The sequence below is a fragment of the Scatophagus argus genome, chromosome 22 (genome assembly GCF_020382885.2).
Source record: "Scatophagus argus isolate fScaArg1 chromosome 22, fScaArg1.pri, whole genome shotgun sequence".
Lineage (NCBI taxonomy): Eukaryota > Metazoa > Chordata > Actinopteri > Scatophagidae > Scatophagus > Scatophagus argus.
In genome coordinates, this window is record NC_058514.1 from 1,766,582 (window position 1) to 1,791,528 (window position 24,947).

General features: G+C 45.4%; 1 protein-coding gene across 4 annotated transcripts in view; it reads right to left on the reverse strand.

The window, feature by feature from the left end:
- Nucleotides 1-24,947, reverse strand: part of plxnb2a.1 (plexin b2a, tandem duplicate 1) — a 108,633-nt gene that overhangs the window by 81,445 nt on the left and 2,241 nt on the right. The window contains exon 1 of one of the 4 annotated variants that reach the window (XM_046379566.1): nucleotides 4,371-4,405. The exons of the other annotated variants lie outside the window; for them this stretch is intronic. The gene's annotated coding sequence lies outside the window, so the exon portion shown is untranslated. Of the gene's footprint in view, nucleotides 1-4,370; nucleotides 4,406-24,947 lie in introns of those variants that run through there. 4 annotated transcript variants of the gene reach the window in all.

Here is a 24,947-nt window from a genome sequence, read left to right on the forward strand (position 1 = left end):
GCTAACTGTTCATCCATCTCTATGCAGTTTACTGCTCTGCAAACTCTGTGGGACTAATTCAGTGAATCATCTGTGACTGGAGGTGTCCGACTTTTAAAACGGGTGCCTGCAGCGCTTTTCTTAAGCATCAAAAGGAGGTCAACACAAACACTGAGATTCTTTTACAAAGCTCGCCAGTGTTTTTGTAGGGAAAAAAAAGGCTGCCAACATGACTTGTTCTCGCGGGTTCGCCCATCACACTAGCAGTCAGACCACGTCCTTCTTCCTCCCACAAACAGCTGACATCTTGTTTCGGAGCCGGAAGTGTCAGCGATAAGGACGAGCGCTGTGGTCTGCATTCAGAGCGCCCTGCTGGTATCAATCACTGTCACGGCGCTTCAGAGCTCCCACTTAAGAGCCCGTTCTCATGGGTTCACAAGCTGCAAGTCATCCAAGAACAGGATGTGCCCGATAAAGAGCTTTACTGCCTGCTTTCATTTCCCCAAACATCACCGACGTCGCACTCCTGAAGATGGGCTGAGGGTGCGATGAAAGCCAATACGCCTACATGGTGATGATGGTCTTGTAACAATTAAGCATTCAGTTTCCTGCAGGCCTTCAGTCTTGGCAGGACGTGCAGGCAGAAATCAACAACAACTCGCTGATCCACTTTTCATGTTTCCATTTAAGACAAACGCAACGTTCATTAAGCCTCAAAATACCAAAAAGCCAGGCTGACGGATTCCAGGAGGTTCACAGTTCCTACCGCTGTGTTTATCTTCTCTGTTTAAATATCACTTAGTGTCAGAGATTAAAGCCAAACCTTTCTGGATTATGACTTCCCAGATGGTTTCATTTGAATACCTGATGAAGATACCTGATGAGATAAAACTTCAATACTTGACAAAAGAGCAAAGATTATAATTCTGTAAAATCTGTGTGTCTGAACTTCATTTGTTCATCTATTCCTCTCTAATGAATCATCTCACGACCCCCCTGCTTCACTGTACACCGTATGTATGGAGACAAGCTGTCCAATCAGAGCTGAGTATGTTAGCTGCATTATGCTAAACACTGGAGGAGGCTCCAGGCTAACCAGAGACAACAGGAAGTGTGTGAACAGAGTGTCAGGTCCTGCAGCCTTTGTAATGATCTTCCCTCATAGCTTGTCCACGGCTGAATGCTGGATGGATGTAGAGGAAATCTCGGTGGAAATCGAACTAACCGAGACGACAAAGAACATTAGCGCCAAGCTGCAGGCTGCATCTCCACCCATCATTTGTCTCTCACTCATATTTACTCAGTTTCACAACCTCAGGCTGAGAGCTGGGAACTCGTGCGTTCACATCCACTCCCTCTTGTATTGCCACCTTTTCCTCTCTTTTCCCTGCTTTTCTAATCATTTCTCCTGCCGCTCTGCTTCACCATCTTTCAGTCGGCTGCAAGTCCTTTTCCTCTTCCTCCTCCTTATGTCAGCAGCCTCCATTTTCTGTGTGCCCTCGTTGTGACACTCGTCTGTTTGTATGAAGAGGGCTCTTCGTTTCTGTTCACATGCCCGCTGACCCAAACCAAACTCCTCAGACGTGCCTGTGGTTTCCTGCTTATGTCTGTCTGTGTGTGTGTGTGTGTGTGTGTGAGTGTGTGTGAGTGTGTGGACGTGCTTACATTGGTCCTACACAATGCGAGTGGACGGACACACACCACTGAGCATGAGACACAGCAGTGAGAGTGAGGCCGAGTGCAACCCAATCTTCTCCTGGTTATCTGAGGCTTCTGCTTTCATTCAATAAGCTGTGAGCTGCTGTATGACGGCACTCGACTGGACCGAAGCCAAGACGGACAAACTGTAAGACTGAGGTGAGTAGAGACGGACGGTGATGAAACTACAGGCTGACGTGTCGCTCATCGTCCAGGTGATCCCGGCTATCCAACAACCTCGTCTCAACTGCTAACGTGTGCCAAACCCCTCCTGAACGTTCGGGGTCGCGTACCAGAATTCCCCCTCCTCATCTCAGTTCCCCACAGCCCAAAGTGACGCCTTTGAGTTGCTTCGTTTGTCCAACCAACAGTCCAAAATCCAAAGACTTTACATTCAGCAGCAGCAAATCCTGAGACTGAAGAAGCTGGAAGCAGCAAATGTTTGACATTTTTGCTTGAAGATCAGTTGGTGCCCCTAAAGGACACCCATGCAGACGCCCTTTTTGAAGTCATTTTTAGGAAGATCTGCTCACAGTTTGGTTCACTGTGCGACTCCTGTGAGTCCTTTACGTACTCACATCTGACTGTTTTGCTCAGTCGATTCGACGCGAGACTTATTTTAGAAGACATCCTATAAGAGAGGGGAAAAACATCTCCAAATGAGGCAGAAATAAGTTCTGAAGCCTCCCACCGACTCTGCTTTGTTGTCTGATAAACGACAAACACTGGAGGTTAATGGGAGCCCACCAAACAACTCATTGTGGAGGTTAATGGGAATCTGGCAAAATGACTCAGCCTGAAGGTTAATGGGGATTCCAGTTCAGGGCTGCAAACAGCTGAGAGGATAAATTGGGAAATTTGCTACAGAGGAAATTACAGTTCTAAAAGTGCTGACCCGAAGCTTTTTTCAATATCACCTGGGAATGAATTTTAAGAGCAATTTAACAACCCCAAATAATGAAAAGAATCGGCTAGTTTCTTCTAGAACACAACTAATGAAGCGAAAACAAGCGTTCAGAGACGCTCGCTGTGCGTGTTCAGTTACCGCTGCTTCACACTCACCCGGCGAAAAACACTTTCTGTACTTCCTAAATGACAACTTTGATCATTTGTTGTGTGTGTTCAGACCACTGAAAGGTACACACACACACACACACACACACACACTAATCTGTGCCAAACGCTTCCTCCCGGTCCCAGTTAAACTCATCTGATGAAAAAAGAAAGAAAATGATACACACACACACACACACACACACACACACACACACACACACACACACACCGGTGCATGTGAATGCTTGAGTGTGCACGTAAACCACCTGAGGAGGGCTTCCCGTCAGCCTGTCAGCCTGACGGATGGAGAGACCCACACTGTGCCTTTGTAATGCAGCTACAGAGGGAAACTGGGGGGCGCCTTGTGGGAATCGTACTACAGGTTGAGGGGTGAGTGACACACAAACAAACGTCGACTCTCAGATCTCAACTTGACAGCATTTCAAGCAGGATCTGATGCAGCTTTCTGGAAGGCCGATAAATACGCAGCTCAAAACATGATGCCGCTTTCCTTCCAAAATTCTACTTCTGGTACTTTATTTTGCTGAGAAATCTACATTTTGTACTTTTCTGTGTGCAGTATTAGCCAGGCGAACCACCCCAGCAAGCGGTGATTCGCTAATTTGCAGGTCCAGATGTTGAGGTCTGATGTGAGTCCAGACATCTTGAAACATGCTGTCTACTGAATCAGGAGGGGGAAATTCTTGTCTGCTAAAATCTCGTCTGCAGTGAAAGTCAGCCGCTGAAAGATCAAGAAACTTGGTTGTCACGTTCCCACATCTCAGGATCAACTTCCTAGTTTCTGTCACCCAAACTGACGACACGATGACCAGGATCCAGCACGGGGCCAGTTTGGTAACCAACAGTTAGATGCACACAGACAGAAAGAGGCCCGGAGGTGTGTGTTACAGCTGAAGGTTCGCTTAACGTTCGCTTGCGTCATTCAACTTGACTTTCAGTCCACAGTGACGCAGCAGGAGTCAAACACGCACGCAGCTGAACGTAGCCAAAGTACGCAAATATCAAAAGAACTTGCATTTCTACTCTTGCAAAAAATCTAAAAATTCAAGCACTTTCAAGGACCCATATAAATCACCAAACTCATCCTTCATGCACAGAGTTGGCAATGACAAACCTGCTTTGTAGTGTTAGTGTGAGAACTCTGAACTGATGCTGAAAACGGTGTTTCAGCATCATCGACTACTTCCTCTTTCTCTGTCTGACAGGCTACACGTCTTGTAATTAACATCAATGCCTTATCTGTCAGCGGCACACGTGGACGAGAGACACTGACTGTCAGAAAGACAAAAGGCAGGAGAGAGAGACGAGGGGGGACAGAGAGGGGGAGACAGAAGGGAGAGGGGGAGGGCTCAGCTCCACCATTTCTATCTTTAAACTACTGATAGCGCCTCTGCAGATAAGAGTCTATGGTTAAAACCAGCGAGCGGCGACAGGCCCCGTCTTCAAAACTCTGTGTGTGTGTGTGTGTGTGTGTGCGTGTGTGTGTGTGTGCGCGCGTGTTGTCTGGGCCTTTCAAAGGAATTTCATTTCCAATATACAGACTGTTGAGGGTCCAATTTCCTGACCAGTGTGGTGGATCGCTCTGTCTGAGGTGTGTGTGTGTGTGTGCTGCAAACCTCAGCAACAGCAGCCAAGCGAGAGATGAGCATCGCTGGGAAGACAGAAAAGTAGAAAAAGTGAGACAGAGGGTGGGGGGAGGAGAGGGTGAGGCAGAGAGGTGAGGAGAGAACAAAAATGAGGACAGCATGTTTAATGGAAGTGACAGAGCCGAGCCTTTGCACCTACAAATCACCGGACACACACACACACACACACACACACACACACACACACACACACAGGCCCATTCTGCTGAATACAAACAAAACAATTTTTCACTCGTCTCCAGCATCAGAAACTCGACAGAGAAAGTCGAGTCCACCTGGACAGACACACTCAGCTCGTATTCGCCTTCGACTGGACACCAAAACACAATTAAATCAGGTATAAATCAGGTGCTGAAGTCGCCGTCCAGCCCTGACGCATATTTACAGTACTGCTGGATCGATCGGCTGCACTTTCCCTCCTCGCCGAGCGTGCAGATGTTGGTCTGACATTACGTGAAGCTGCTGCACAGTTCAGCTTAGAGTCAACACAACACAAACGTCGAGGATGTCGCTGCACAACGCTGCTTTGAACGAGCTTTACGGGAAGCCCCTGAAACACTCAGCTGACCCCAAAAACACGACCATCCAACAAAGGCCAACCGTTCACAAGCTTTTGTCGCAAGTTGCACCTAAACACACCACAATGAGGGCAGTCGAAGGCACTCAGTCAAGGAGAGGAGAGGACGGCGAAGAGAAACAAAAAAGACAAAAAGGCATTTTCATGCTACTGTGACTCAAACAGCCTCATTAAAAGGCTCAACAGGACACATCGTGTGAATCACTCGGGGTCTGAAGATGCCTTCGATGTTATTTCCTTCCTCATGAAACGTTTGCAAAGACCATTTTTTTGAAAGCCGTGTTGTCACGAGTCAAACCACCAACGTCCAATGATGAAGTTCCAGGTGTGTCCCATTTCCACCCAGTTCAATCACTGACTCGTCCAACCCAAGACGAGCTGGTGGTTTCAGGGTGAAAGCCGGGACGAAGCTTTCATGTCCCTTTGTGGTGCAAAATGCTGATGCAGGAGCTGCTCCAGCCAGAGAAAAATGAAGCTCTTGACACTTTGTCAAGAGTAACACTGAATACTTGCCAATTTTTGGAAATGTTTTGGCATAAAAATGACAGCATTTAAAGCTATTTTAACATTTAAAAAAACAAGCTTCAATCCAAAAACCGTCAGCATCAGCCTTGAAACCTTCTTATCGATCAAAAATCTCACTTTGGAGCTGTCACACACTCCTTTCTGTGAGCCCGTCTGCTTCTTCTCTCATCTGTCGGCTTCACTTTCGTCATGCCTTCGCCTTGCCCTGAAAATCTCTTTCTCTCGACACAACTGTTCCCTCCATGGCTGCTCTGATCTGTTCGCTGCAAAGCTTGGCATTACCAGCAGTTGGGTGCACATCAAATATTTGATGGAAATGCATGAGGCGCTTGGACATCTATCACAGTCGGCGTCTGGAAAGATAAATCAGACCAGGATTGGAAAGATATGGGTGGTTGAAGATGGATACCAGGTTTTTTTTTTTTGTAATGAAGCTGCACATTTTGGTCTGGATAACCAGTTTAATCCATTCAACACTCATATCACCTGAATCAGCTGTCACACTGAAGTATTTAACGGTACTTTTTCATTAAATTTGAACTTTTAGAGGTTTTTCCATATCTCATCTTAGTCCCCCGGTGGGGGAATCGAACCGGTGACCCTCCGATCACAAGCCCAAAGAGCTATCGCCCTTATTTGTTCATTCTGTACAAAAACTGTGTTGTGAAAACTGTCTTCGCTGAGGGCACTATTGTTTCAAGTGAGCTTAAGAGGTGTTCTAATTTCTTTAATTTGAGTTCTTTAAGTGCTTCCTCTTTTTTCCAGACTTTATGCTAAGCTAAGTTAGCCAGCTGCTGACAGCACCTTCATAGCTACAGCACAGACAGAAAATTGGTATCAATTTTCTCATCTCACTTTGGGCAAACGGGTGAATAACCCACTTTCCTAACATGTCAAACTTTTGCTTTTAAGAAATCACACAGTAGCAGAAAATATCTCATAATATCATAAATGTCTTCACCTTCGTCTAAAAATCTAAACTCCTCAAGCCCTGAACTTTGCTGCATCGCTGCTGCTCACGTGTGACACAAGTGAAGTCAAAATGTAACTGCCAACATGCCCGTTTTTGACTTCTGTCAGCTGAGAAAGGGGAGAAAACCCCAACTTTTTCCCAGCTTCTCCTGGAAGGGTGGAGCTTTGCTGGGTGACATGTTGGAGGTCTGTGCCACCTCACGCTGACAGGAGACGGATTCAGCCCTAAGCATACGGCAGTCAGCGGTGTGCGGTCCACGTCCTTGACAAATAACCCTGAAGCCAGAGTGTTTGTCTGTTGTTGGCACCGACGTCGTCCCGTTTGGCAGCTCACTCTCTCTCTCTCTCTCTCTCTCTCTCTCTCTCCCTCTGCCACACACACACACACACACACACACACACACACACACACACACACACACACACACTTGCGTTAATGAGATGCGGCTTTAGTTTGCCATGACTGCCTCCCGCGGAGTCGCACACATGCTAGCTCCCGTCGATCACTCACGCACATTTACATTTCAAAACCTGTAACATTCAGGGGACCTTGAACTCATCACATTTACACGACCCACCAAATCCCCGACTGGCTTTGAAAACGTGTTCTTCTGATTATTTTCATGCTGTCAACCTTCAGATTGCACTAAATGTTGTTGTTGGATTAACGTGAGAGATTCCAGATGGTCCACACATTAAGTTTCACGTACAGTCAGACACATGTCCCTGTTTTCAGTTGGTATTTACTACTGGATAACAAAATCTGGGGTCCAATTCTACCTCCTTCCAAGTCTGTGTCTCAAGGACAGACGACCAAGACAAGTCTTGTCCACCTCTAAAGGGAACTGCAGTTTTACTCAGTAGAACTGCTGTAATAAGAGGAGAAGCGATGGTCAGTGGTTTTAATTTCTTCAGTCTGTGACGTCATTTACTGACATGGCACCAAGAAAAACCAGAGCTGCAAACCGTGTGGGCGTGGATCAACTAACACTGGATCACTTTGATCCCGAAGAAAACTTAAAAATGGGACAAGTCTAAAGCAAGTTCTGAGATACAAAATACTGAACTTTTGTCCTAAGTTTCCAGCTCATTTTGGCCGATTGCTGATGTATGGAGATACAATATGCACATATTTTTTTCCCCACCTAATTGCAGAGAAGTCTGTCCAGTAGTGGAATAAAGGGAGTATCAATCTTATCCTGATGAAAACGTACACATTCACTGGGCAAAACACGAAAACCAATTAGCCAGCGATTCGTAATTAAAGTGTTACAAGTCATATCAGACAGATGCTGATGTTTCATTTTAAAGTCTTTATCATCACATACCGATGACGGATGGATATTGTTGTGGATTCCCAATCTGAGACATCTTTTTTCTACGATTTGAAGTGTATTTCTGCATGTTTATTCTTTCATTACAAGGTAAGGCCACAGAAATCATGTGAAGACAGACTCAAAAATCCAAATATATGCTAATAAATTTTCTTTTTCTTATCAAGTCCTGAAAACTGGAAGACATTCATGATATCTCAGCTCTGCTCTGATACTGAACTGCACAAACACTCAGCTGCACCGCAGAAGCAGCCATTTTACAGTAACAGGATTACTCGTCGAGTCCAAGTTCCAGATACCTCCTGTGTGGTACGAAGCCTGTGTTTCATTAAACCCTGCTGTTTTGCTCCTCTTCTGACCCATAATCCCCATCAGCCGACGCTGACATGACGAGACGTCCTCGCATTCCTCGTTAATCAGACCTGCAGCCACGAAATGTACCACGCCGGCCACCCCCACCCCCCCAAACCAACACAACATGAAGCTGGTTCGAGTGTGAGATGCATCTCATCATACTCATCGGACAAGTCGGCCTCCAACCAAACAAGCACAAGGGGTTATTTAATAATCTACTACTCTGATGCAACGACTTTCAATCAGTGCAACATATGCTTGTTTAGGAGTCAAAAACTCCTTTACTTCCCGAGTCTGAGTCATGTTTTCTTTATTAGCTGGGAGGGGCAGAGCCATTTTTTCAACCTCTGTAAACACGGGGGGAAGAGAAAATCACATTCGGGAGGGAGGAGGAAAGACGAAAGCGAAAATGATGGCAGAGGGAAAATTAGAGAAATGAAAAAGCACGAGGAGGTAAGAGGAAAAGAAGAGACGAGAGCAGCGATGTGAAGATTGGAAAAAGTGACGAGTAGAAGAAGGCTGGAAGATTAAAGGAGGAATGAAAAGAACGCAACAAGGAGGAAGAGAAGGGGAAGGTGAGCGGAGTGAAGAGAGGCGGCAAAATGAGAGCAAAAGGGTGGATGAAAGAGGAGGAGGGGAGGAAATTAAAGAGGAAAAAAACGGGAAAAGAAAAGCCGAGGAAGACAGAGGCGTTTTTGGCAGGCAGCAGTTTCCATTACTGGCTAAATAAACTGATACCATATGACTAATCAGCTCATAACTGCAGCAGGAATTTACTACAACACACAAACACACACACACATACTGAAATATGATACAGCGACAAGGAGGGCAAAGTGTGACAGGCAGAAATGGAGAGAAGGAGCCATAGAGGGAAGGGTGGAGGAGCAGCAGCTCACCTCCAGGAAATACCTCCAGATCTGACCAATCACAACAACAACACACAGGAGGAAATAACAGCTGGACCCAGATCAGCTCCTGACGACAAGCATGACACGTCACAGGAACAGCCTCAACACCAGACTTTATGACAGCATGCGCTGTTAGGAGCCGTTTCATAACGCCGCGAAGAAACCCGCTTTTCAGTCAGCGTTTGAAAGGTCGGTTTTAACGTTTTCTGCTACGGAGGAGAAGCCGACGAGATGCACCAATCAGAGCCGCCAAGCTGCCCACTCCGTCAAATCACAGACTGTGTGCATCAGACTAGCTAACAGTTTCCATTAGACTCCAGCCTTTGTGCTAAGCTAGGCTAAACACGCGACAGAGAGATGGCTGCACTGGACCCGCAGAGTTTAAATGGACGTCCATCGTCTCATCTAACTCACTCTAAGACGAACTTTAAAAACGCAGCCGTTCCACAAATCACTTGTGACAGCTTAGTTTTGCTCCATCACCACACTTTTCTGTCGTTAATGACTGATGATGATAATGATTGTTTGTCTTCTCAGGCAGCACCGACTGCAAGGCCAAAGCTAAACTTGTTAAAGTTAAACACAAGTGAGGCTCAGTCTCTCGTCTTCCTGTGGCCTCAGTTTTCTCATTTGCGTCCATTTCATCCTCCATCAGATCTTATTGGATGAGACAGTGAAAAATCACCCATTTGACCATCTAAACCCACGTCCAACACTGTTGTACACCATCATGTGTGACTAACAACATTCAACTGGAGCTTAATGCACAGTGACAAGACAGCAGGACAAAAAGACAACAAATGAGAAGCACGCAATTAGAGGACAGCATAAATATGCACGCACACACACACACGGTTGGATCAGAGCTGAATGACCTTCCCACAGCCTTCCTGTCTGCGTCCTGTCAGCTGAGATCCTAAACAGACATAATGCACGAACACACACAGAAACACACTCGGCAATCGGCAATCAGTGGATCTAAACTGCTGCTGCAGACGCCACCAGACAGATCAAAGTGTGTTCGCTGGAAAGCTGCTCATTCACGGGTAGACCGAGCCAGCACAATCCAGCGCAGTGTCTGTGTGTGTGTGTGTGTGTTCAGGGGAAAAAAACCTGACATTTGGTTTCATTTAGAAGCAACAATGCGACTGTAAACGAGTACAGCTGTCTTATTCCACTGCTGTGTGTGAGAAGAAACGAAGAACAGAAATGAAAAAACAGCAACTAAGTTATAACATAAAGACAAACATACAGGATGTGCACCAGCTAGTGTGGGGTCCTGATGGCGGCGTCTCAGCTGGTAAAACACGCACATTCGTTTCGACAAGGGCCTGACAAAAATCTAATTCACCTTCTTCTTCTTCCTTTACTTTTAGTACAAATACTGAACACCAGCTCCTAAATACTGAAGGTACTTTTATTGCTTCAAGTGGATGAAAGCTGAAGATAAACAGATGCTGTCAGCGGTTCAGCAGTACAGGAAGGCCCAGACACACCAAACCGACTCCACAGAACCGGCGACGACAACAGCAGACTCTGATGTCGCCTGTGCCGAGGCCAAAAAGCTGAACTTAAACACACAGCAAGGCTTTCAGCCAACGAACAACCAGCACTTACTTTCTGCGGCTGTGTGAGAGGAAATAAGCCTCCACACCAGCAGGAGGCGCTAGTCTGTATTCAGAAAGGGAAACCTGAAGACCTTGGACTGCAGATCACAGCGATTTCTCTCACCGAATGACTCATCAAGTTAAATCTACATTCGACATATTCGACACCGACAAGTCAAAAACAATTTTATTTTTATTAAAAAAGCTATGAGGAAATTGGTGTTTTGTTTTCACAGAAGAGACGGGACTAAAATGCTGGCGGCAGGCGATCAGACAATCAGAAAACACATGATGTTTTGTCCCAGTTCTGTGCCTGTCAGTCAAAATCTAAACAAGGCGTCGCCGTCATCGACTGACGTGGACGCACTCCCAGTCCGTCCCACAACCGACCGACGGCGAGTTAAGGACGACACGACGGCCTCATAGCAGATGAAAGCAGACTGAGAGATGCTCCACCCTGCTCATCCAACTGAACGTCCAGATGTTAACTAAGCATTTAAATGTCAAACTGCTGCAGCTGGCAGAGCCACACACTGTGGGCGAGAGAGACAAAAACATCGCTGACTGAAACCAAATCTAAAATTATCCACATGCTAATATATCAGTATTAAATTGTTCCTTTGCAGCACAGCACAGGAACATCTTATTCCCGCAGAAATCGGTATAAAAAACACAAACCACGAGCAGTCAAAATCTAAACAAGGGTCTGAACGTGTGCTGTTGACTGGACTGAAATAATAATGTATAAGTCAAGCCAAAATATTAGAGCAATGACTGACATTTCAATTAAAAACAACCTAATAACACTGTATTTATTGTTCTTTGGCTCACGTCCACATCCTGCAGTTATTTCACAATAAAAGCCTTCAGGGGGAGGGAGAGGATCATACCTCCTGAGCAACTGGATGGCTTTTAATGTAAAACATCTGCAGGAAAAGCAGAGTTTATTTAAACAGCAAACAGCAGCAACAGCAAATCAACAAAGGAGCAAAGCAGGCTTCAAAATGAAACAGACGAAGTGCTGAGCTGCTTCTGTGCTGCATTCAGGTCCGTAAAAGGCCAATTTGTCAATTTTAAAAGTTTTGGAGGTTGATTTCTCTTTTTTTCCGCTTCACCTTTTTGGGGAAGAAACAAGAAGAAAATCAGAGAAGGGAGAATCTGACTGCTCCTCAGGTGGAGGCAAACACAAAGGCTGCAGACAAAACACGGTCCAACAGAACACAACTGGGAGCTCTGAGAAGAGCTGCGTTCAGGCTAAAGGCTAACGTTAGCATGCTCATGTCTGCCATGTTCACTATGGTTGAGCTCATTACAGTCTGAGGTCAGGATTTGATTTAAAAAAGTTCTTTATAGTTAAGTCTCGCACCATGTGATTCATTCAGCAAAAATACTTTGGGATCTCCTGGTTTACCAACAACAAAACCCAATAACAAAGGAGGCTTCCAGCCAGTTAGCTCCCACACAAAGATCCACAAACCTTCAAGGCCTTTGTTAAGAAGAGGCTAAAAAAGGACGAGTGGTCACCGGGCTTCCGCTGACTCACGGTTTCCTTGGCAATCCGTTCAGTTCACAGTGAGGCTTTGCTCAGGCCGAAATAATGCAGGTCAGTGCAGGTAAACGCACACAGTAGCTGCTGCTAAGGGCTGCTATTCAGACTTGGTGGAAAAGTGAAACAGGCAAAGTGCTGAGCTGCTTCTGTGCTGCGTTCAGGTCGGTAAAAGGCCGATTTCTGAATTTTCAAAGTTTTGGAGGTTGATTTCTCTTTTTTTATCTTTACCTTTTGGGGAAGAAAGAAGAAGAAAATCAGAGAAGGGAGGGGAAAGAAAGGAAGAGAGAGGCCAAGAAGGAGAAAAGAAATAAAGAGAGGAAGGCAGGGAGCCAAATCATGCAGGGTCCAACCGGCAACAGGCCAACATAAAGGAAATGAAGCACATGAACACACACACTCACACACACACACAGTAAAGAGACCCAAACTGTGACCACAGCTTTCAAACTAAATATAAAGATATGTACACAAAACCCAGTACAACTACACACTGTAAGTAGTACTTGCACTGCATGCACGCAAACTAAATAAGTAAGCACGATCAACACACACACACACACACACACACACACACACACACACACACACACACACACTGAGAGCTTCAATGGTGTTCGTGTGACCCTGATGCATTCAATATGAATCCTGCGAGCAATCAGGCCGTCACGCAAAACCAAAACTCAAACACGAAGCAAAGTTCCTGAGAACACGTAAGGAGACGGGACTGACGGAGACAAATGTTCAACTCAGCAGGGTCAAATGTTCCTCAGCATCGAGGATGAGACAGCCAACCTGCAGACAGGAGGAGGAAAAACTACAAATCAAGGGTGCATTAAGTGACTGTTTGTCCAGCTGGGGGTGAAGAGGAACTCAACAACAAGCTGAAAAGCTCTCATCACAGACAAACTACTGCATCATTAAGTCGTTATGACTAACGTGTTGTTATGCACTTCAGCGCCCAGCAGACACACAACAGATCTCTTATGTTCTCTTATTTCAGCTCTGGTTCGGTCTGCACCAAAATGTCTGCCTTTTTACTGCTCTAACTTTGACCCAGCAGCTCAGGTTTTCTTCTGTTTCCTGGTCTATTTGCAGCACTGCAGCCTCACGGGGCTTGTGTGGCGTTGATATTGAAGCCCTTACTGTTAACTCGTTTTTAAAATTCATCAGAGGTCAGGACCTGAAAGAAAAAGGAGGAACTGCCAGGGAAAAAGACAGAAGACTGCAGCTGGTCGTCAGCTGTTCAAAAATGTGGACGGAAGGTGGAAAAGAAAGCAGTAAAAACAAAACATTTTAAAAAGGAAAACTCAAAAGGTCTGCAGGGTTGAACAGATGCCCCCACTGCTGTTTGGACCCCCCCCCCCACCCCACCCCACCCACCCCACACACCCCACACCCACCCCACACCACACACACACACACACACACACACACACACACACCCGCACACCTAGCACTTTGTCAACAGCAACCCTGTTGAACTGGTTTATTCACGGGTAACACCAGGTCACGACCAGTGGAAAGTACTGACTGTCACTGATTAGAATGTGTGTGTGTGTGTGTGTGTGTGTGTGTGTGTGTGTGTGTGTGTGTGTGTGTGTGTGTGTTCTCCCCCTCTCTCACCTCTTGCAGCCAAATGGGAAGCACTTGACAAACATTACTGAGAGGCTGAACAGCGAGGCAGCCGTTCCACCTCCACCCTGATGTAGCTCAGGATCCCTCCGTTAACGCTGATTTAAGGAGGTCGGCTGCAGCGCCAATCTGACTGCTCCTCAGGTGGAGGCAAACACAAAGGCAGACAAAACACGGCCCAACAGAACACAACTGGGAGCTGCGAGAAGAGCTGCGTTCAGGCTAAAGGCTAACGTTAGCATGCTCATGTCTGCCATGTTCACTATGGTTGAGCTCATTACAGTCTGAGGTCAGGATTTGATTTAAAAAAGTTCTTTATAGTTAAGTCTCGCACCATGTGATTCATTCAGCAAAAATACTTTGGGATCTCCTGGTTTACCAACAACTAAACTCAAAAACAAAGGAGGCTTCCAACCAGTTAGCTCCCACACAAAGATCCACAAACCTTCAAGGACTTTGTTAAGAAGAGGCTAAAAAAGGACGAGTGGTCACCGGGCTTCCACTGACTCACGGTTTCCTTGGCAATCCGTTCAGTTCGCAGTGAGGCTTTGCTCAGGCCGAAATAATGCAGGTCAGTGCAGGTAAACGCACACAGTAGCTGCTGCTAAGGGCTGCTATTCAGACTTGGTGGAAAAGTGATGGAGCCTACGACGTTTAAAAACTCAATTCCCCTGAGATGCACTAAGATTGTTTTTCAGTCAATAACCACAGAGATTCATACAGCTAGCAGCACAGCGAGCAGCAGCTGGCAGTTACTCTGCTGATATGCTGCCGGCCAGAATTGGAATTTGGGCCACGTTTCACAAGTTGCTCCTCCAACCATAAGCCCAAAACCTTTTTCTTCTTCCTCCTTCCAGTTGCAAACTATTCATAAAACTCCACAGCAACAACCAGGGGTTCACAGATGAAGAAAAATAAAAACGAGGAACTTGCTGATTGCCACTTTAAGCTGTGCGTGCTTCATCTGTAATCAGCAGCGCGTGTGTTCATGATTAGCATCACTGCATGAACTGTGTCATGTTGATTGCATGATAAGGACAACAAATAGTAGTTACGGTTAATAAGAGGGCTGTGGCTGAAAAAAGAAAAAACTCATGAATTCACGTGGAGACGTTTTCCATCCTGCCAAAAAGGCAAAAAAACTACAGGGCGGAAAACAAGATTAGAGTTATGGAATTAAACGCTAATATGTTGAAAGAAAATGAAAGACAAAATAGCGGAGAAGTAGACTGCGGTTTTGGGTTTCCTGTGGTGGAGACAAGAGGTCAAACTGCAGCCATGAGAACACACACACACTCACACACACTCACATCCTTCATTACTCTTGGTCAAATGTTGCTGTACTGCATTCAAAAGTCAGAATTTAATTAACGTCCGTGTGTGTGTGTGTGTGTGTGTGTGTGTGTGTCCAAGCGAAAAAGACTTTCAGACCACGAGATCCCCCAAACCACACATTCACACTCTGCTCTCGTCCAAATCCACCATCCACGTTCATAAATGTGTGAACGCGTCTGTGTGTGTGTGTATGTGTGTACTTCACACACACACGCACACACACACGCACACACACACACACACACACACACACCTCAGCGTGCGATCACAAATCCATAAATAAATGCATCAGTGAACAAAGATGCACATGGAAAAAACACTCAGTGACTACAGAAATAAGTGGAAATGTGATATTATGTGTAAATAAATGGGTTTTAATTTTATTTATTTCTGGGGCCGTGTAGCTCATTATGCCACATTTATTTTCCATCTCTTGTTTGCAAAGGAGGAGGGTGTGGGTGTGGTTACCTTACAGGCCAGCAGGGGAGGCGAGTTCGGCTTGTATTTAAGACCTTTTAGGAAATGTTTTATTCACGTAATGTTAAATGAAATGGCTTTCCAAACGCACCTGCTGCACGTGTAGATGAGCATCAGTTATCGCCTGTTGGAGTGAAGTTTTCCCGCCTCCCTGCTGTCCACACCAGGCGAGACCCCCGTCAGCTCCGACTCCTCAATGCCAATCAACACTCACGTGACGGCGCCGTTTCCCCCCGCCGACAAACTGCTCCGCTGTGGACTCGACGCTCTCGGTGTGAACGCCAGATGACAAGTGGTTTTAATTACAGCCCACACAGGGAGACCACTCAGGCCTAAACACTCTCCACGCCGACAGCCTGTTGACCTTCATGCACCGTTTGGATTTCCAAGAGCTGAAGCAGGGCAGCGATTTCTGGCACGAGGAGAAGAATTAAATAAAAATCTACCTTTGATGCAATGACGCCGCATTTTCAGATCTTCCTCTTGATTCTGTCGGTAAGAACTGCTTGTAAGCGCACTTTCGGTGTGCAGTCACACCACAGTTTTTTCTTCACTACTTCAGAGCCGCTGACTACCAGCACAGACTAAAATAAAACACTGGGAATTCCCAACGCCAAAGATCACATCCACATTTCAGTATTCCATCAACTCAGAAATCCCCAGTGGAGAAATGAAAACTGAAAGAGGTCCGCATGCTGACAGGATTACTGCACGACCCTAAAGAAGATGTGTGATATTAAAACACACGTCGGCTTCCTGTTCTGCAGAGGGAAAAAAAACACAATACGAACGCAAAGGGTAAAAACCTCTTTCCCCCCAAATAGGAAGTCACGCAGGTGAGGCTGAGATCATGTGAAGGGCTGCGAGGACTCTGAACTGTGAAGCCACCCGGCGGGGGAGAGAAGCTGCCAGCCTGTGAGTCAGACTCTGACATTAATAACAAACCCAGACGGAGAACAACGCGGTCGAGACCTGAACGAGCGCAGGGAGGATGAAGAGCCGAGCGAGTCGTGGTGAAGCACAGTGACTCAACTCAACGTGAGGGAGGGAGAGACGGCAGCAGAAACCGAAAGCAAAAAGTATGGCAACATTAAATTCGGTGGAAGAAAAAGGAAAAGAAAACTTGAGGGAAGTTTTCTGAAAGAGATGATGGATGGATTTCAGTTCTGTTCTGAGTGAGACGAGGGTGCAGCTAACGCCGCTAATGCTGCTAACACTGCTAATGCAGCTAACACCGCTAACGTTAACCACCTGGTTCTCTAATTCTTTAGTCCTCACCAAAGTCGATGCCAGCCGTCAGAAACTCCATCAATATTTAGAAAGCAGCAAGAAATGTTGATTTAGAGTAGTAGTAACTAAGTACTTGTACTTTACTTGAGTATTTCTGCTACATTCAACATGATCTATTCAGTCTAGTTACCATTATATGTTCACACTATTCTAAAACTTGTTTTTTAATTCATTTATTGACACTGACGCAGATCATCAGAAAACAGCTGAACACTGGACCCAATAGTCAATCTATTCGTGGAGAGACGAGCTTCTTCCATTTTGTGTACCTTTACTGAAATGGCCTGCAGGGTGGTTGTATAAGACGGCCACCATGTTTACTCAATAAACTGAGCGTATATTTGGCTGCTGATTTAATCAGCACCAGTATCAATAAATAGATAAGAAAGTTCCAAAACGATTAGCTTGTAAACTGGTTCCTACGTTACCACGTAGTTTAATGATGGTTACAACAAACGTCGGTCCAAAGAGAAAGTGTGGACAGCAGGTAGCTCCGCAGCATTACCTTCACCTGCTTCAGCTATCTGAACAAACAGACAAGTCAAGGACGGACGAACACACACACACACACACACACACACACCTGCTGTCGTTTCTCCTGCAAACACAACCTTCAAACGTTCCCCAGCAGCCCAAACACACACACACACGCTCCGTTGCTAATGGACAAATAAAAACACGCACACGCACACACACAAATCACCATCCGATAAACACGATCACATGTTAATCAAACTGACGGCTGACCCACAGCCCAGTGGACAAAACCTCTCAAAATGAGCAACAGGTTTGGTCTTGTGGTTGAATGAATCACATGAACGTGTTTCCTAACAAAGATTAGAAGAAGGAAGTGACTATGCAAGCGTACGAGAGGAAGGATTTAATTAGCGCAGCGCACACATTCATGTCGCATGATGAAACCACATGCACCATGACGGGCTTTAACTGCTCGTCAAAACAATAAAAATGTGCCCATCAGCACTTCTTAGAGGCCAAGCTGACATCTTTGTGTTTCTCATTTAGTCGCAGCACAAAACTTTCAGTTTTCAGTGATTTCAAAACAAAACAAACAGCAAATCTTCACATCTGATAAGAAGTTTTGCTTTTTTGCCAAAAAAAAAAAAAGAAAAAATGAACAAATCCCAAAACTGTCAATTCATTTTTCTGTTCACTGATTAATCAATGAAATCTATAAAACCTCAGCACTGATGGATAATGATAACGATAACGACATGAACGACAGAGCGATAATCTCTCACAGACCGACCAGCAGCAGCTTCATGACTCGAGGACGTTCCTCAGTCGCTGATCAATGAACTCGCTCTCCCGTTTGGCTTGGATTCCCTTTTCATCCGAGCGTCTTCTGGAAGCGACGCCAAAGCCGCGCCGCAGTGATGCAACATCAACATAAGCAGCAGCAACCCGGCTTGTAATGACTTCACACAAAGCACTCGCTTCCTGGAGCTGTTGGCTGGTGGTGGAGCTCAAGGCTGGGAGTTTGTGTCAGACTGGGTGGATGATCGCATCACATGCAGACACTGAGAAACCTCACACGCAACACACATGTCTCATTTGTCTCGAGACGAATAACCTCGGAAACGTGACGCGGCTTTAGCAAGTTTCCGGGCCGGTGACGACTTAGATCACTGACAACCATTTCTCAACTCAACGCAGTACGCCAGTCTGAGTTTAATGGAGTTAAAAACCGCAGAGCGAATGCTTCCTGAAGGTCTGAACACAGAGTTTGTGACATTTGGGAATTCAACAGGACTTTCAAATAATTATCAGACACCAATGTTGTGAAAACTATAAATAAGTTATAATCTCGACCTACAAAGGGGTGTTTTGGTGTCTGAAGCACTGAATTGCAGAGTGGGTGCATCAGTTGAACATTTGACTTTACACGGTTCCTAAAAATGCAACAGGAGGCAGAAAACAGAAAGACAGAAGTTTATTAGCAGATGAAACATGCAAGTGTGAACCCTGAAGATCATAAACCTCGTTCACCTCACCTTGAAAGAAAAGCCCTCCACTGTACAGCAGTCAGAAACAACTCTGAAGTACATCCGTCTGTGTGTAAGGAACCTTCAGTCCCTCCAATAATAAGCCCACACAATAGACTTAAGCAACTGGAATAGCAAGTAATTAAAGGCATTGTATGAAATTAAATAGAAACAGAAAACGCCGGCGAGAATCATTAGACTTGGGGGCCATTGTAGCTCTCCTCCCCCGGCCCTTTTTTGTCTTCTGCGGCTCTTTTCATGTTTCCTATTCTTTACCAAGTGAGCGTCGGCCTTTTATCCGTTTAATGATTACTCTGTCTCACGTCTCCCCGCACGCTGACTGACGTGACCCCGAATTAACAGGGGGAGACGGAGGCAGCCAGCAGTATCCAGGTTGGTAAATGCTTCCCACTCGTCATGCAGCAGAGAAATATCCATCATCACAAAGTGATGTGAGAGGCAGAGAGGTACAGGGAGTGTGTATGTATCAGCAGTCGTGATAATAAAGCTAAAGGGCATTTGGGGTAAAGTAAACGGCGTCCGATGGCTCCGTGGCCTGCAGACATGGGGCTCTTGGGAGTTTTGCGACAACGTGATGCTGACAGAATTGACTTCCAAATTGTTCCATCAAGGAGACAATGTAATCTGACTTGATGTGATGTGGTTCCCCCTCCTGCCTCCCCCAGGTTTGCAATGAGGAAGACAGAGTGAAGACGAGACAGGAACAATTTGCCAAATGTCTCTGTTGCACGAAAAGCTCATCTTGGCAAAACGTCCATTTACATTTCTGCTCCACAAGAAATTGCCTCGGAGACAGAAGGGTTTTTCAACCTTAAAATTTCACTCCAAAACATTCAAAGATACGCTGACGGCCTCCTGATGACTTGATAACACGTCCCATTTAATTCTCTCAAAATGAACAGAGTCTGCGTTATTCTGCTCACAACATGGACGACATTAAGCAGTCAATGACGTCACCCACCGTTTTGTGGCCTGGAGTTTGGCTGTTGCCATCTTGGTCTTTTGGAGCCAGAAGTGACCTTGTGTGGATGAAAGGGTGGAGCTGGAGAGGATACGCTTTCCTGATTGGATCTGACCGAGTGCCTCCATGTCACCAAAGTCCAGTTGGTCAAATGTACACAAAGAAAACAAACAAAACTACCGCAGCTCAGGATATCAGCCGCTCGCGTGCAGTAAATTAATTACCAGCTTCCTTCTTCATCTGGTTCCTGCTTCTTAAACGTCAGGACTTGCTGTCTTTGTCATGTATGACACTAAATGAAGACTCTTTGGGTTTTTGACTGGCGTTTGGACTAAGGAAGCAACAAGATGAAGACATCTCGTCAGACTCAAAAAGTCAGCAGACTAATCCATAATTAAAATATCAGCCTCAGCCTCCTTCCCTCACAATGTCGACCACCAACAATTAAATCTCTAACAGCAGCGGAGGAAGAAGAAGAAGAAGAAGAAGATGACAGCATTAAAAAAGCACATCAATACAAAAAAACATGCAAAGATTAAAGCAAGCGTAAATGATTTACCGGATGAAATATTAATCAAAAATATATGAATTTAAGCGGCTGTATGAAATCAGGCACGGTGCCTGAGGCCCTGAAGGCAGCACAGGTTAGCCGGTTTCTTAAATCATACGTCTCCTCTCTGAAGCTCCCTGACAACAGCAGCTTAATGAGGCCAACACATTAACAGCTGGACAAACTGGACTCCAGCCTCAGCCAGACACACACACACACACACACACACACACACACACACACACAGCATCACCTGGTACTTAAAACCACCTTTTTTGCCTACTCTGTGAGTTTAAAATGTACTTAAGGTAACCGATCTATATCCATTGAGCTGATCAATTTGGTTAGTTTCTGCGATTGATTCCATTTAACTAAACTGTCCTGATGCTGTTTCACACCTGTCTGAGCAGCCGTGCACACTCTGAATGTCTTTTAAATGCTGCCTGGAAGAAGTTATAAACCTAAAAGGAGGTGAAAGAAAATTAACATCAGGGAATTAACGAGATATTAAGGATTACTGAGGATCGTTATTTGGCAAAAACGCACAGAAAATGTGCTAATGGCTGCCAGGCTTGCCGTCGCAGCGTCAATCAGCATCTTTTTCACCTGAGCAAACGACTGTTTGCAGGTGTATCGCGTCTCATTCAAGAAAGCGTCTACATCTGCTGGTGTGAACACCTACACAGAGACACCTGCGTCCCGGCACACAAAGTGACAGTTTGATGTCTGTGGAAGCCTTCGGGAACAAGATGAAAAAGCTTCTGTTGAGAGATGAAAAGAAGCAAAGAGGAACTGAGGAGACGCAGCTCAGCTTCTGTACGACCGCTGCAGTTTGCTGTTTATTAGCAACAGTCGGCACGAGTGAGCGTCCTCATTATGATGTCAAGATGTGAGGAAAAACACCCCAGAAATGGGCTCGCATCAAAGGTGTCGCAAGAGTCACGAAAAGACCAGAAGGATCTGGTGGAAGATCGTCACGTGATAACAGCAACGACTTTTAGATAAAGTCGGCTTCCAAAGCTTCACGCTTTCTTACCAGGCTGCAAAGCACTCAGAGAGCAGCACAGCAGCTGCAGACTGAACCTGATGCAGCCTCGTGCACGAAAATGAGTTCACAGTTTGACAAAGTGACGTCTTTCACTTGCCAACAGTCAAAACCTCAAAGGTATTCAGATGAAGATGATATAAAATCAGAGAAAAGCAGCAAAGACTCACGTTTAAATGGCTGGAAACAGCAGACGATTGGCTGACGATCAGGCAGCTGTGGAACTGATGGCTTAATGATTTCCTGTCAATAGACTAATTGATAACTTGGCTGAGAGAGTCTTCAGCGTTTGTCCCCAAACAGGACGAAAACAGTTTAACCTCCGTGAGTCTGGAGAAAACAAATCAGCTGTTTTGATAATCAATTTTTCGAGCAAATACGGCAAACAGTCATCAGCTCCACCTGCTGAAATGTAATTTGCTGCTTTATCTTTGGGTTTGGACTGGGAATAATTCAATCAATTTGACCTCCAGAAACACTTTAGCTGTGACATTTCATAGATAAGATATACCAGATTGATCACAGGGTTGATGGGCAGATTCAGCGATGATGGAGATCTTTAGCTGCAGCAAAGAGGAAGACGACTGAACGGCTTACAGGTCGCTGCATCAGTAAATCATGAAATAACATGAAAAGTAATGTTACCCTCAGATTTAATAACTGACCACATGCCTGCTTAAGAGGTTAAGAGAAAATTAGGATTTTATTAAAAAATGTGTTGCTTGTTGCTGATTTTCTTTTAGGTGTTGCAGGTTGAACGTCACACAGTGTGAGGTAATCAAAGGTCAGAGACTTCCTGTTTACACACCCACACTGGGCGTGATGACGAGGGCCCACTCATGACTTCAACTGGCCAATCAGAGGACTCCCTGAGCAATGGAATGTCACCTGGGCCCGTCATTGGTCGAGGGGGCAGGTGGATGCTGATCTGATGTGTCACACTCGCACTCGGTTGTGTTTCCCTGTTTTATAACACACAGCTTCGTCTTTAGCTTAAAACTTCTCCTTTGTTGTCCGAGCACAAACGCCTACAGGCACTCAGACTTGTGTTAGACCACATGGACATGGCGACAGATGCATTCACAAGCACAGCTGAAAGTGAGCGTCTCTGACCTCCGAGGACACGAGGCGTCTTCCCGTCTTAAATCACCACCACGAAGCAGAGACGGCAGAGGTTGTCCCTCTCTGTTGTCTCTGCCAAGTCATGAACAATCATTTAATTTCAGACTCTTGAGGTTAAGAGATGTTCTTACTTCAGGGTTTCAAACAGGAGCTTCAGAAGGTCCGGGCTAAAAGCGTCCTCGTGGTTCAAACGGACGCCGAAGAGGCAAACGGACTTTGGACTGAGTCTTCTCAGTCTTCTCTAGAGGCTCCGTCAGATCGACAGCTCTAACATCTGATGTGAATGTGAATGCGATGCGCACAGAGCAGCCAACCGCCCGCTACAGAGAGCTCTGCAAACTCAAAAGTTGTTTTTTCTTCTTTTTAAGCCACCAGGCCAACAAAGTGTCTGAACACATGCTGCAGAGAGTCCCAGCCAACCCTGCAGCAGACAGCAGACGGTCGGCAGTGAGAGCACGACGTCCATCTGTTGGAGTTTTATCTCTAACACGGTGTTTTCAATTTGCTCGCTGCCTCTGATCACAGATTAGAGGCAGCGAGCGCCACGTTATGAAGCCATACCGGCAGCCCGCTGAACACGCAGCGCCAGGAAGTTGAACATGCGTTTAATTAATCGCTGCTTTTGTTTTTTGGTTCGCTTACTCGCTTTTCAATTTAAATACCACAAATAAAAAAAAATAAACTTCTCTCTGCACGGCGGTTAGATCTGAGAGATTATTGGCACGTGTACTAATATTAAACTGGCAGCAATTTGCACACCAGCGGGGGGGGGGGGATAATCATCTTAATATTAATGTGAAAACTGTAAATAAACGAAAAAATAAACAAAGTGAGCTGTGATCCACTCAGTGGTGGGAAAAACAAATACTTAAAAGTCATTTTCAGGCTCCATTGTAGTTACTTTGATTGTACATCCACAACAACTGATCACGTTTTGCATTACTATTACAGAGTAAAGAATAACTCGGCCCTCCTCCAAACCGCATTCAAGTAAACACGTTTCACCTGCAGGATGTCAACAAAGTCATGTTATCAGTACAGTTTTTTCTCTGTGCTCCCACGGAGTTATGACCTGCTTTTTTAACTGTTAATTCCCATCTGAAGGCTCGCTTGGCTCGCACTGCTCGCCATCTGATGCACAGTTTACATAACTACATGACTTCCTGTGTAAAGACAAAACAGCCATGTGATCGTGACAGTAAGTGAGAAGCGCCAGCCTGCATTCCACTCAAACAGGTTTCTGCTCAGTCTGATGTTTGGCAACACGAATTCCTCGGAGGCTCTTAAAATTTTACTGGTTTTCTTCTAGCTAAGCGACTACACGGGTGACTAACTCAAGGATGTGTTTTGGGATGTGGCGTTAGTTCCAGCTAACTCTGACAAAGTCACAGGTCAGCAAAGATAAGACAAGATTTCCTTTATTGCCCCACAATGGGGAAATTCACAAGATGAAGTTCTGATTTTGTTTATATTTGTTTAGTAAATACAAAGCAATGTTAGCTTAGCGTAGCATTAAAACTGGAAATGAATGAAAAAACTAGTCCGGCTCAGTCTGAAGGCAACAAAATGATGAGGAGAGTTTTCTTACCTGTGAACAGAGTCAGGCTAGCTGTCTCCTCCATTTCTACTCTTTATGCTAAGCTAAGCTAACTGGCTGTTGGTTTACTGTACAGACACAAGATGAGCGTCAAACTTCTCATTTTAAGATAAGATAAGGAGCAGAAAGGCAAACAGGCAGACATCAAACTATTCCGAGCCTTGAAGGCTAATGCTTGCAACCGGATCCACATCATTTCCAGACCCAACTGGGTTTCACCACAACATAAAAGTACATTTCTTCCTGCCAAAAAACTAGTCTGACTGAGCCTTCAGACTGGAGGGTAAAGTCCAGACCAAAAACAAATAGGTAAGAGACAGGAAATCAAGAAGCCCAGAGCTCCGCTGTCAAATTCAAGAGCTTCCAATCCTGCAAAAGTCATATGTAGTGTCTTCTCTGTCAGCCATCTTGTTTGTTCTGCCTCATAACAAACCAGTAAAATTCCCTTTGCCACCAAGAAGTATTTTTATAAACTTCCAAGAACTCCTCTTTCCACATCAGGAGATAATGTAAAGCACTGTCAAGTTTAAAGCCCAAGGCTACTCAACGTGAAGTTCAGCCGCTCGCCGACCAACTGTACACAGTCAGTTCACAAAGGAGGAGTCTGTGTTTGTATTGTACTGTGTGTGTGTGCGTGCGTGTGTGTGTGTGTGCGTGTGCGTGTGTGTGCGCGTGCGTGCGTGGA